This window comes from Porites lutea, chromosome 10 (genome assembly GCF_958299795.1).
Source record: "Porites lutea chromosome 10, jaPorLute2.1, whole genome shotgun sequence".
NCBI classification, from domain to species: domain Eukaryota; kingdom Metazoa; phylum Cnidaria; class Anthozoa; order Scleractinia; family Poritidae; genus Porites; species Porites lutea.
The window spans coordinates 27,644,983-27,657,482 of record NC_133210.1 but is presented as its reverse complement, the minus strand read 5'-3'; the positions used below and the strand labels follow the sequence as shown (position 1 = coordinate 27,657,482).

The window sequence follows — 12,500 nt, the reverse complement described above, 5'->3', positions numbered from 1 at the left end:
TAAAGACTAAAGTTTTTTATTACTTCAGTCTGTAAATACACATCCTATATTGCTTATTAATTAAATGAAAGTGCTTTCTTGATATTTGCGTGTTTTTATGAGAACATATGACTATAGTCAACCAATGGTTTCTCAATCTACACCCTCTTCAGATCTTAGTTCCTTGTATTGCGGGCTCAGCCTCCCGGTGTCAGGCCGCAGTAATGGTAGAGAGGAGAGAAAAACCCTTCAATATTTTTCGGAAAGTAAGGAAAATGAGATGCACAAACATATTAGAGAAAAGCGTATTAGAGAAATTGGGCATTTTACATCTTGTCCTCATGAAACCACGGCAGGGGTTCGGTAGGGGGAATTCTCCTAACTCAATATGTCGCCTTGTGCTCTTTTTACACCTGATTGTCAAACCTTTAGGGATGAACGTCACTATATTTCCCTGAATTTTTATTCAAAAATCACGTCCCTGTGTCCTTCATACAAATAAAAAACAATAACAATCTCATTCCGGTGATTACTATAATCGGAGTCCCATTCATAGTCATCACATTCGAAGTTAATAGGGTGTTTAAGCAGCGACGTTCTTGAGCGACGCTTGTCAACCAGAAGTAAGCATTTTTCTATATAATATGCCTTGGCACCACCAAATTTGTATTGCTAAGTGTTTTTACTCTTAAAGAAACAACTTGCTCCCAAATTTGTTGAAAATCACGGCTCAAGAGTGCAAAAAGTCCACTTCCGGTTGACGTGCGTCGCTCAAAAACGTCGCTGCTTAAGGTTCTCCTGAAAATAATGCGGAAAATGGAATTTATTCACCTCCCATGAAGGTTATTTTGAACACCATTTTGTTTGTTTATTCTTTGCGCGGCGCCCTCATCAAAATGCGCGCGCGTGTATCACACGCAATGGTACAATTAATTTGATGGAACTACCCCGTTACTGGTAAAGATCAGAAGGTATCTAGTTGCGTTCTTGGGCAGTACCTAACGCATGAGCAAAGCCATATCACCCGGTCTCGTTCCAGGGGCGTCCTTATTAGGGATCATCAAAATATGAAATATCAGCAAGTCCACAGCGACAAACCAATCATCATGGTTTAGCCGTCTGACTGAATGAACCACGGACTCTAGCTCCTGGAATAGGTTCAATTCAATGCTAATGAGAGATAGCCTGCCTATTTTACTTAAAGGCTCGCAATCGCAAAGGTAATGGATTACTTTCACATTAAAGATCGTGCTTCGATTCCTGGGCATGCGCGAACCATATTTTGCATTCACATGAGCTCATGTGGGTATCAGCGCTCACATTCCACACTGTGCTGGTTTCATTACTCAGATCAGAGTACTTGTCACTGTTAGAAGTAATATTTACTATTGATCTCACTCATAAAGTTCATGAACAAGTAATAGGCATGAAAACCATTTTTCTCCTGACTCGATTGAGCGCGTTTTACGAGTACTGCGAAAGCCCGCGCGCGAAACGTACGCGTCAATCGAGAGACTGGGTTCTAAACGAAACGAATATTGCGACGGATTATTGACCAGACAGAACGCGTGTGTAGTAAATTAGATCAAAAGTAACATCATTAGACTTCTGGAACTCGGATTTGAGCTTCAGCAGTTCTTTTACTTACTCGTCAACACTTAGCTTTATTCATGATCTAAAAATTCTCGCACGTGCCATGGGGGAAGTCTTGAAAAATCTGGCGCAGATCTTGTGAGGTAAGCTTATGTTTAATTGTAAGTTAAACTTAAGTTTAAATTTATGACTATGGTAAAGGATTACGTTTATGGCTTAAATCATCAAGTAAATCAAGCAGATCTGGTACAAATTAAGGTGAAACATGAAATTTGGCAGGTACAGAATATACGTCATGGTCACAAGTGCAGTTCAATCTCACACACGACTTCCGAAATATCAGGAAACCTCAAGTTGCTTTTCTCTTTGCTGTTTTGTTATTTATGTCTATACTTTTGTCTTGGATAAAACAGCAGGATTTGGCTGTCATCATTTTATTTAAAAAGTTACTACACAGTGAACCTCAGCACGATTTATAGCTAGAATATGCGGGGGAGGGGCAGGGGGAGTCACATTCACAAAATGTAAAATTTATGGGGGCAAGAGAGAATGAGGTGGGGTCATTTCTAAAAAGCTAGGATGAATTTGAAGGGGGGGGGGGGGGGAAAGCTTTAAAATAATCTCAGCTTTCTCAAAATAGCTACCCCCCTTCACATCAAATGAACGACCAGCCCTCAAATGGAAAGATAGATAGGATAACTCCGCTTTATTTCTACAACCATTTGACAATCATTCGACATCTCATTGAATCATTTGCGTATGTCTTAAACCATTTGCCTCTCGATTAAATCATTTGACATCACATTGAATCATTTGCGTATGCCTTAAACCATTTGTAAATGTTTGAGTGACTTCTTACTTTACTCAAACCATCACGAACAGAGAAGCCGACTGGTCGTTATCAAACTCAATCATTTCGCACATGGTATATGAATGGATTATAATTTAAACAAACCTATTCTTGTTTGGCAGTATTGTTTTAACGTCTACAGCTGTACCATTGAACAGCTTAATTCTCATCTGACCAAATTGTTTGTAGTTTAGGTGAACCATTTCACACAAAACAACCACACTATTTTTTTTTAAGAATGATCATTCCTTTATTATTTGAACCATTTTGTAATTCATCACTAGGGGAGACCAGTTGCGTTCTGTCTGTGCTATTTGACATGACTGTATTTTTGGTGGTAACAGCCACCCATAGGAGAAGCACTTAACAAAATTTTGTACGGGGAGGGGAGGGGGTGGGGTTGGTGGACTCTGTAACATGGTCCAACCCCTTACCCTTTTATATACCATTTTGGCCAAAAAAAGTTACCCCTTTCGTATACCTTTTTTCGATAAATGGTACCCTTTATTTATGTTATTTCTTTATTTTGCCACACAAAATGTACAAAGAAAAAGAGAAAAAATTAAAATACACTACAGAACAAAATTGGTGAGGAAGCCTTTAATAGAAACCACAAGGATAATAACATAAGGCTTCCTCAATTACAACTCATGATGGCTACACATGCAGAAAAGTCTGGAAAAAGTCTTGAATTTTGGATCCAAAAATCTGTACAAACCCTCAAAAGAGAGACTGAGTTGCAAATGTCATTATCTAACCCTAGCTTCTTTCACATATCCTGTCTAGAATGCTGTATCCCTTAATAAAATATGGGATGTCTTTAAAAATGATATGAATAAATTGTTAACCAAGAAAGTTTTCTTGTAATTTTTTACACCACCAGGGCTGTCTTATACAAGTTCTAACCTTGAAAAAGTTGCAATATGTTAACTTAATTTTTGCCAATGTGATTTTCTTTCAGTGATGGACTGCACTGTGTTACATATTTTGGAATCTTGATGAAGAGGAACAGCAAGGCAAACTGCAAGACAATGTAATATAATCAGAAAACAAGATCAGCAAGAAAAGGCAACTTTGAGGACAAGGTAAACAACTCTTCTATTTTTTTTTTCTTTTTTTTACAGTAATAGGTGTGACTTACTTATACATTTACTTGAATTCATGCTCCCTTGATAAAATGCCAGAGAAAAAATTTTAGCACCTTATTCTCACTTAATTTCGTGAGTATTAAATTTCATGTAAAATCAAAAACCAATGATCTATTTAAAAAGAATAACGAATAATCTTTACGCTTTTGTCAATGTACATGGTTACATGTACATGGTTTGTCAATGTACATATTACAGTCTAGTAAATTTACTTCCAATAGAAGATAAATTAAATGTAATGAGAAACATGTGCAAGCTAGGAAGCTAAGGTTTTCTTCTTAGCTCCCTGAACAATTTAAGTTCTACATGTAGCTAGCAGGTAAAATCATAAGAAATACAATAAGGAGAAAAAAACAAAGAAGGAAGAATAATTTCCAGCGATGTTTTGACGCTGGGCCTGGCCGGCTTTTAAGTGTTGTTTGCAGGATGTTGAATTTTTGCGGATAGGGCAATCTTCAGATTTATGTTGTAGCTTAAACTTAAGTTACACAAAGTATTCAGAATTATGCTGTGCATCTTTCTTCTACTGTGTGCGATTCGTCGACCACAATCGCTGACACTGTTCGATGTAGTGCGTTATTCTCAAACACCAAGTAATAGAGAAAGTTGAGGTGGACTTTCTGAAAGCAAATTTAAGCTCCATTGCTGTACAGCTCAGTGACAACATTTCCGAAATCTGGTTGTCTACATATATAATACTTTTTAGAGGTGAAATTGCAATCATACACTGATGAGGACAAAATTGCCATAACATCTCTTCTATGAAGAAGACTTTAAATGGCCATTTCCTGTTCAGGCTTCAATACAATTGCCCTGTTGTTCCATCGACTATTCAAGATTGACAACGCTCCTGTCAACACTTCTTTGATATATTGATTTTGTTTTGCGGAGAAGATTATTGTTCAGTCAGTTGGAACTCTCCCATAGGAGATTACCAAATATTTGATTGGCAGGTGAATGTTCTGTTCCAAATGGAACAATCCATACGCAGGCATTTGGAGTACTCAAAAAGGCCACCCGTCCAGGCAGGCGGTTTCTCATTGCTCCCGCCCCAATCTCCTCGCTGTTTCTCTGTCCTTGCACGCCCTTTTTACTTTGCGTGCCCAACCAAAACCGTGATGCCACGCAGGTAGCCTATTTCATTTGTTGTTCTGACAGTAGATAGTGTATAAATTTCTTTGGAAATGCAGACAAACTTGAGTTTTTTAAATGAGTTGGAAGGTCCTTCCAAATGTCTGTAGCTATAAAAGAGATTGATTGTTTGCCTAGCTACGTTTGTTCGTACACTCATCTTATAAAGATTTTTCTTAGTTGTATATCTGGTGTTGTAGCAATGGATATTACTAGCATATTGAAACATGTTGTGGAATACCTCACGCAGACAGCCTTTATGCCATGAATGCACAAATTTTGAGCCTTGTAGACAATAAATATTAAATTCATGTAGGAATGCAGATTTGAATTTGATACTGGTTGCGGCAACAACTAATGGTTTCATTTTCAAATAATCTTTCCTTAAAGCAATCTTGGGGGTATGCTTGACCTGGACTGACTGTACTAAAAAAAATGAAGTTAATGAAACAGTCAGTTATTCATTCATTCCATCGAGAAACAAACAGTGATTCCATCAACTGATAAACTTACTGAATGTTGGAAGTAATCAGTCTGTTCTGTCAGTCAAGGCTATAGGTAGTCAATCAAATGGTCATACAGTCAGTCAGTCAATCAATCATTTGATCATTCAGTCATTCATTCATTTAATAAAGGAGGGCTCATAAAATTTTTTATGTAGATGGGGATTGAGAATTTTTTTAGATTTAATTTTACCAAACAAATAACAACATAAGCCTTATTTGCATGAATATAATTATGTAGTTACAGTATTGCAAAAGCTTTAACATAAAAAAAACCAAATAAACAAACAAACAAGCAAATCATAACAATGATAATGCAATGCAATGATTACTGTAGTCAATCAAGTGTCATCAGCATAATTTGATAACAAATTATTACGTAAATCATTACATAATGAGACAAATTTCAACAAATGTGAATTTACGGAAAAATTCTGTGAATTCATCAATTTAATTATTAATTCTGTGTAAGATAGCTGATTTAAGTCGACAAAATTTTGTTGGATTTGATTGTAGTATTTCTCCCTTGGGATTGAGTATTTTGGACAATGGAAGAGAAAATGAAATTCGTCTTCAATTATACCAGAGTTACAAATAGGGCAGAATCTATCATTGCAGGAAGTTTGATTATATCTTCCAGTTTCAATCATGAGTTTGTGGTTACTTATACGAATTTTCACTAAATCTTTCCTATTAGCAGAATTTCTTATTAAGTCTAGATAACTTGAAATTTTATAATCATGTGTAAATAAGCTGTAAAATTGTAGTTTCTTAGTATGATGGATTGTATTTTGCCAATATGCAATATATTTTTGTTTTATTATATCTATATAGTGTTTACCTTTGTGTAGTCTCTAAGCCCCCACCCCCTTTATTTATAATCTTAAATGCTGTGATTTTGTTCCTGCCCCCTCATTCCATCTCCCATAAGTGTGCACAAAATACCATGCCCCAACCCTCCCCCCCCCTTGCAACCATCACCATGCTAATGATGAAAATGGCCTCCAAAAGTGCTGTTAAGTAATGATCTGGCAAAGAAGGGAAGCAATTTCTTTTGTTATGGTGCAATACGTTTTCCTCATAGAGAAATGTTTTTATTTTCACACGTAGGATGCATTAACCTACAAAAAGGTAGTCTTCAAAAATAACACATTGAAAGTAACACATTTGAAGTTGTCAGGCTCTAGAGTTAATCAAAACGTTTAGAGAAATTTGGACTGAATTGTGCCTTAATAAACTTTCCAATTGGCAGTGGTTACACATAAAGGTTCTGCATGTAGATACACACAGAAAACACACAAAAGTAATTGGCAAAATTCTGGTGGCAGGGAAGCACTTAACTATAGGGGTAAGGAGACCAGGAGAGAAGCCCTCCTGGGGGGAAGACAAGATTGAGTGATACCAGGGGTAGCCACCCTGGACAGGAGTCCTGATCAGTCTCCGGGGGTGAGGCCCCTATCCTCCTGGGTGGAGTACAGATCAGGTGGGAAAGGGGTCCACAGCCTGGAGTGGATATTTTTCCGGAGCTGTCTCCTAGGGCTAAGCCTTACTGTGGGTTAAAGTGCAGCCAGCGGTTGCACTTGTCTGTGACTTTTTTTAATGGAAAGAAAGACAGTAGTTCCACAATTTAGGACCTAATGAAGGAATGCGACCTAGTCTGGTATAATACCATAATATAAATGATTAATGTTGTACAGATACATCAAGTTGCAGAGGAATGAAATAATGATCTGCTTGGTATACTATTATACATTCTGTTTGGGCTAAGTATATAGTGACCATAGGGAGTACAACATGGAAATTACAGAGCAACATGGAGATTACAGAGCAAACAAAGGTTCCTGTCAGAAAAGAAAAAGGAGGCGGGGGCGGGGGGCGGTGGGAGAGAAAAAAGAGGTGGAGCCAAAGTTATACTCCTAGTAGGTGGTCCTTGAGAATCTAATGTGGTCCTTGAAAAGTCCTTAAAAAGTGGTTGGTTTTTTTTTGTATGAACCCTGAAGCGGATGGATCACTGGCTAACTAACAGCAGTATCAACAGAATGTGCCGCAGCATAACTATCTTTTAGATACCCTAATTTCATATAAAAACCCCTTTGAAAAATTCAAATAACAGAAAATGACATTTTTATTTTTTATAGTCTGTAGAGCCTTGTTTTGTTGCCAGGGTTGTCACTAAGATTTCAAGTTGCCGGGTAATTGTTGTTTGTAGCCAGGGAAGTCGGAGGCGGTCATGGAGCCTCCCGCCCCCCAAAGAAGTTTTAAGACATTTTCTAAAAGGCATGAGCGCCAAAAAAAGGGCAATCTTCATCAAGAGCAGAGCTATTATTAGCGGTTTTATGATGATTACGTCTTTATTACTGCGCTTTTCACAAACATGTGAATTCTGAGGTTCAAAAGCCAACTGACGATTGCGTTTTTCGCTGCCGTCAATCATCTTAACGGACCTCTTAGGAAACAAAACTTTACTTTAACGGGTTCTAAAGGTCATGGTTTGCGATTAGTGATTGGTGGATTTCGATCCGTTTTGTGTGTTTCTGTGTTTCAGGTTCGTTGCTTGTGATCGTAATTATGTTTGACGCCAGCGAAAAGCGCAGTTGTGAAGGCGACTTTTCAACTTTAGAGTTCACATGTTTGTGAATAGCGCACTAAAGAAAACTACGAAATCACGCTAATGGTACTTAGATGTAAACAAGTAATCCGGGGGAATCCCATATGAAAGCAGCGGGGATGCTTGTCGTCTCGCTTAGAGGTGTAAATTTCGGATTTTGGCCTCTTTTAGGGTGTTCTGGGCAAAACTTCATTGTATTTAGCCGTAAAGGTCTCTTTTATGATTGCACGCGAAGATATGTATTTTGTCAGTTCGTTTTATTTACTCAATTCATGTAATCAATATTTTCTATAAAATCAATAGCTAAAGAACATTGTAACAAAATGGTCTTTCTTAGGGGTCAAAAAAACGTTGGCCCACGCCCAGGTTGGTCTTCTTAAGGGGTTTAATTTAAAATTTCCGACGAGCATCCCTGCCCCTTTCATATCATTATGGGAGTCCCCTACCCCCCGGGTTAAAAATATACATATTGTGTGACATTGGGCTACATCTCTTGCAGCGTGACACGTCACAAAAAATAGCAAAAACCCTGACAGGGAGGCAGCTCTGGTGGCCATTTTTCCCATTTTACCTCTGTATTTTATTGTATTTCATCTTAAACGAAAATACTATGAAGACTTTTAGTGTTTCTGTCCGTCGGAGATGATCAAACACACTACAAAGAAGGAAACGTGGAAATTATGCCACTCGCTTAGTCATTTTTTTTCTCTGCTGTTTCTTTTAGGACGGTTCCACCTTAGCTGCAAGTCAGCGAGCTTATCATCCGGACGAGTTCTGCAAATCTGAAACACTCAAGATCGGTATCCTTTAAATAAATAAACGTTATTTTTAAAAAAAGACACAAGTTTCCGTCATCTAGCAGCAGCTGATGTAGCGTGAGAAAAAAAGCTGACATTTCACGAGGCCATCACTGGTTTCCCCGCGAAATGTCGTGAGAGGAACGAGCGCAGCCTTACTTATGACGTGCAAGAGCCATAATTATGGCTATGGCTCTTGTGACGTGTCAGTATCCAGATCTGTTAGTGCCTTTGATATTTGAATGAAGCAAGGTTCCAACCAATCAGAAGCTTTACACTCAGATCTGGTTGGCATTGCGTCATCAGTATGGAATTTCTGCGTTCTTTCCTCAGATGGGTCAGATGGTACCGATTCAAATCGACTTAACCAATGCAAGTCGGTTGTTTTTCACTTCTTGACGTATTTATATCCTAGCTGTGGAATACTATCTCGCTAATCAGGTTCACCCGGTTGTAGCTCGTTTGTGCGATCCCATCGACGGCACACATGCGGCTCATATTGCCCAGTGTCTCGGTAAGTAAATGACCGATTTAACTCTGCCGCTAGAAAACTGCTTCCATCTAAACAAAATGTGTTCATTTTAAGATTATTTATCGTAAATCCTCTATTAAGCCCCCTCTCTCAAATAAGGGCCCCCCCCCCCCTTTCAGCGGAAGAAAGTTGGTAAGCCTCCCCCTCTCCCCTCCCCTTAAAACATTTTCAGTAATAAATGATAGACTGTAAAAATCAACCACCGACCGGTAAAACTTCATTTGGACTGATCCAGGATGGTTTTTTCACATGTTGGAAGGTCGGATTTCTTTTTGATCCTCGGCTGCATGAACTCCAACTACCTGTATTGAGCTTTTCCTCTTTGCATTCTACTTCCTTATGGAGAGCTGATACCACCATCTTCGCAAAATTAAATAATCCCTCCCTCTCTAATATACCCCTCGTTTCTATTAAGCCGGTAATTGAAATAAATAAGCCACCGACGGGGTTAATAGAGGATTTACGCTAACAATTAACTCCTTTAGTGTTTTCTTATAAATAGCAACAACAAAATGACCTGGAATCACAGCTTTATTCTGCCTTGAAGCCTAGCCCTTTCTTTAAGGTAATAACTTAAAGGCATTCTATCCATATTTACGGCTTCTGGCCCGGACAATTTTCCTCTACCCCTACACCGGAAGCAGTTTTCCTTAAGTTCCTTACTTGCTATCTATCGTCTCATTGGTTCAGAGCCTAGCTACAGTTAATTTTGGAAGTCAGCGCAACCTTCAAATCTGTTGGTTGCGCGCACAATGCGTGATTTCCAAGAGCAATGTCAATTTGTGTTCCGCGCGACGGTTCGTTTGTTGTTATTTCCACAGGTGGCCCAAGCGTAATATGAGAGTTTGTATGGGAAAAATAGAGTTTGAAACCTGACCTGACAGTGTAATAATAAGAGACAAGGTAGGACAGAATCGCTCAATCGATCTTCAAAGCGGCTCAGAATCAGCTCCAAATTGTCTCTTATTATTACACTGTCAGGTCAGATGATGTAGAAGTACTCAAATCGCGCTGAAACTTCGTAAAAGTAAAGACAACGACTCAGGTAAAAATATTTACACTTAATTGAGAGCTTTTATCGCTTTTACTTCATTTATTTCATCTAAGTTTCAAACTCTATTTTTCCCATACAAACTCTCTCACATTACGCTTGGGCCACCTGTGGTTATTTCATTCAAACGGCTGCACTAATTTTTGTTGTTGCTGGTTTTTCTTTTCAACCATCAGCATCATTATACGACTACCCTGTAAAGACGACGAGATTTCCGTGACCGTAGCTAGTCAAATTAACAGGTTTTTACTGTACATTGAGATTCCCGTGAAACTGAATTTTTAAAAAGTTTATCACCAATTTTTTATTCGCCGCGCAGGCCTGGATCCTTCTGGTTATCGTGGCAGCTCTGCCCTTCATAATGATGAAAATGACGCGTTGCTTGGTGGCCAGGCTCAGATGACAGACGAGGAAAGGTTTAAGGTCGGTTTAACTGTGAACACTTCCCCCCCCCCCCCCCCCCCCCAGAGATGATCAAAGTCAAAATTTTACAAAATTTCCCAATTTAATTTTGTTAAATAATGAAACAGATTCAAATCATCATCACTATCATACATCATCACTTTTATTTATCCTCAGATTTACAGTGTAGCTCTTAAAGCTAATATCTCCGAGACAGAAGAAAATAAATATTTAATTAAAGTAATCATTAGCCTAAAAAGAATAGTGAAATAAAATAAAATAAATCAAGGGAAATTAGAAGTCAGAACTACATACTAAATAAATAGTACCATGTGAAATTACTGCTGAAGAGGTTTCATTTGAATAGTAACACCATAGGATTTCATCCACAGACTCAAAAGTTAGAACCGCCTCCGTATCCATTACTCAATCTGGGAATTAAGGTGGAAGAAATGTTCTGGAAATGGAGGTTAAATAACACAGAGACGTTTCATTTTAACGTTAAGTGGATTGTGTCTATGACAACCGGCATGCTCTAAAATCCACAAGACCGGAACACAAAATTTGAGGGCGGGAGGTAAACAAGTTGCATCATGGTCTTTGTGAAAATGGTGAATAGGTAAAAACACAAATAGAAACCCTGACCCTAATCTGTACCTTACTTGTTTCTCAAAGATTGTGAGCGATTTATAGTCAAGAGTAAACGATCCAGCTGTGGTCAAGAAACGACCCTCGAACGCCGTAAGTACACTTTTAACAGATAATCCTTTATAAGTGCCAATAGTGACCAACAACACTTTTCTCCTAACAATATCCAAAGAGATAAAGAGATAAAGTTATGGGAATTAATAAAATGATCACTAAAGAGAAAATGCCTTGATCTTTTATCAAATTCCCTCAACTAATTCTTAAAGGAAATGTATGGAGATCAGTTTGGAGAACTTGTATGTGGATACTGGGGCTTAAAGGGTTAATGTTCATTCACAGTTTAACATCAACTGATATTAGTTTCTTCAGTCATATAGCTTATAATTTACACTATTCAGGGGTGTAAAGTTAGGCACATTCAATGCATGAGTTATAGCTGAACAGGGATCTGTGAATTAAAGCCAAACCCGCAATTTTCCATTTTCGAAAACCAGCGCTGTCGACCCCATGCCTTGAGCTCCAAATAAAGGATTACCGATAAGGTAAAAGTACATGACAGTTCAAAACAGGATTTTACAGGTTTTTAGAACATTTTTTAATGTCTGTTGTTGTTACTTTAATTGAAGCAACCAAACGAAGCACATTACAAGGTTGCTATAGTTGAAAACCCACAAGTGCACAACATTTTTTTGGAGATACACTCGAGCTCGTAGTTACAGAATTTAATGAAACGTAAAGCTATTCCAAGTTCAAACTTAATTCGTTTAGTAAGATACGGAACGAAAATTGACCAAACACAGGATGAGAAATGAGTTGGTCATACAATAAGGTATAAAGATTTAGGTCTTAAATTAATACTTTGCACCAATTTTTTTGCAGTGGAACGCACTGGCAGTCAACGATACATGTCCAGGATGTAACAGTCAGTACAGCGCAGGAGCAGTTTCCAACCAGTTGAACGTTGCCATGCGCAGACACATCAAGGAATACTACATGGTAATTGAAGTGTTCACTCTTTGCAACTGCAATTGTTATAATGAAAATAACAAAGCAACTCGTACGGCTTTTGTGTAGGCTATACAGCAAGGAGCAAGGATTAGTACTTAATCGGTTACTGCACGGCCTTCTGTGCGGGAGGTTCCGAGTTTGATTCCCAGATGTGACCCCAAATTCTTCTTTCGACTTTTTTCCTTTCCGTGTAGCTTTAAGTAGCTTTAAATACCAGTAAAACGGAACACTGATGGGGAGAGGGGGTAAA

General features: G+C 38.3%; 1 protein-coding gene and 1 long non-coding RNA gene across 3 annotated transcripts in view; both read left to right on the top strand.

Annotated features, from left to right (window-relative positions):
• LOC140949507 (uncharacterized) overlaps positions 1-82 on the top strand; it is a 38,444-nt gene extending 38,362 nt beyond the window's left edge. For both annotated transcript variants that reach the window (XM_073398668.1, XM_073398667.1), the window contains one exon: positions 1-82. This exon is cut by the window's left edge and continues 98 nt beyond it. The gene's annotated coding sequence lies outside the window, so the exon portion shown is untranslated.
• Positions 83-3,405: 3,323 nt separating this feature from the next.
• Positions 3,406-12,500, top strand: part of LOC140950936 (uncharacterized) — a 9,495-nt gene continuing 400 nt past the window's right edge. Inside the window, exons 1-6 of the long non-coding RNA XR_012167218.1 lie at positions 3,406-3,507; positions 8,537-8,612; positions 9,025-9,123; positions 10,512-10,615; positions 11,270-11,335; positions 12,122-12,238. This is a non-coding gene — a long non-coding RNA (uncharacterized lncRNA). The remainder of the gene's footprint in view (positions 3,508-8,536; positions 8,613-9,024; positions 9,124-10,511; positions 10,616-11,269; positions 11,336-12,121; positions 12,239-12,500) is intronic.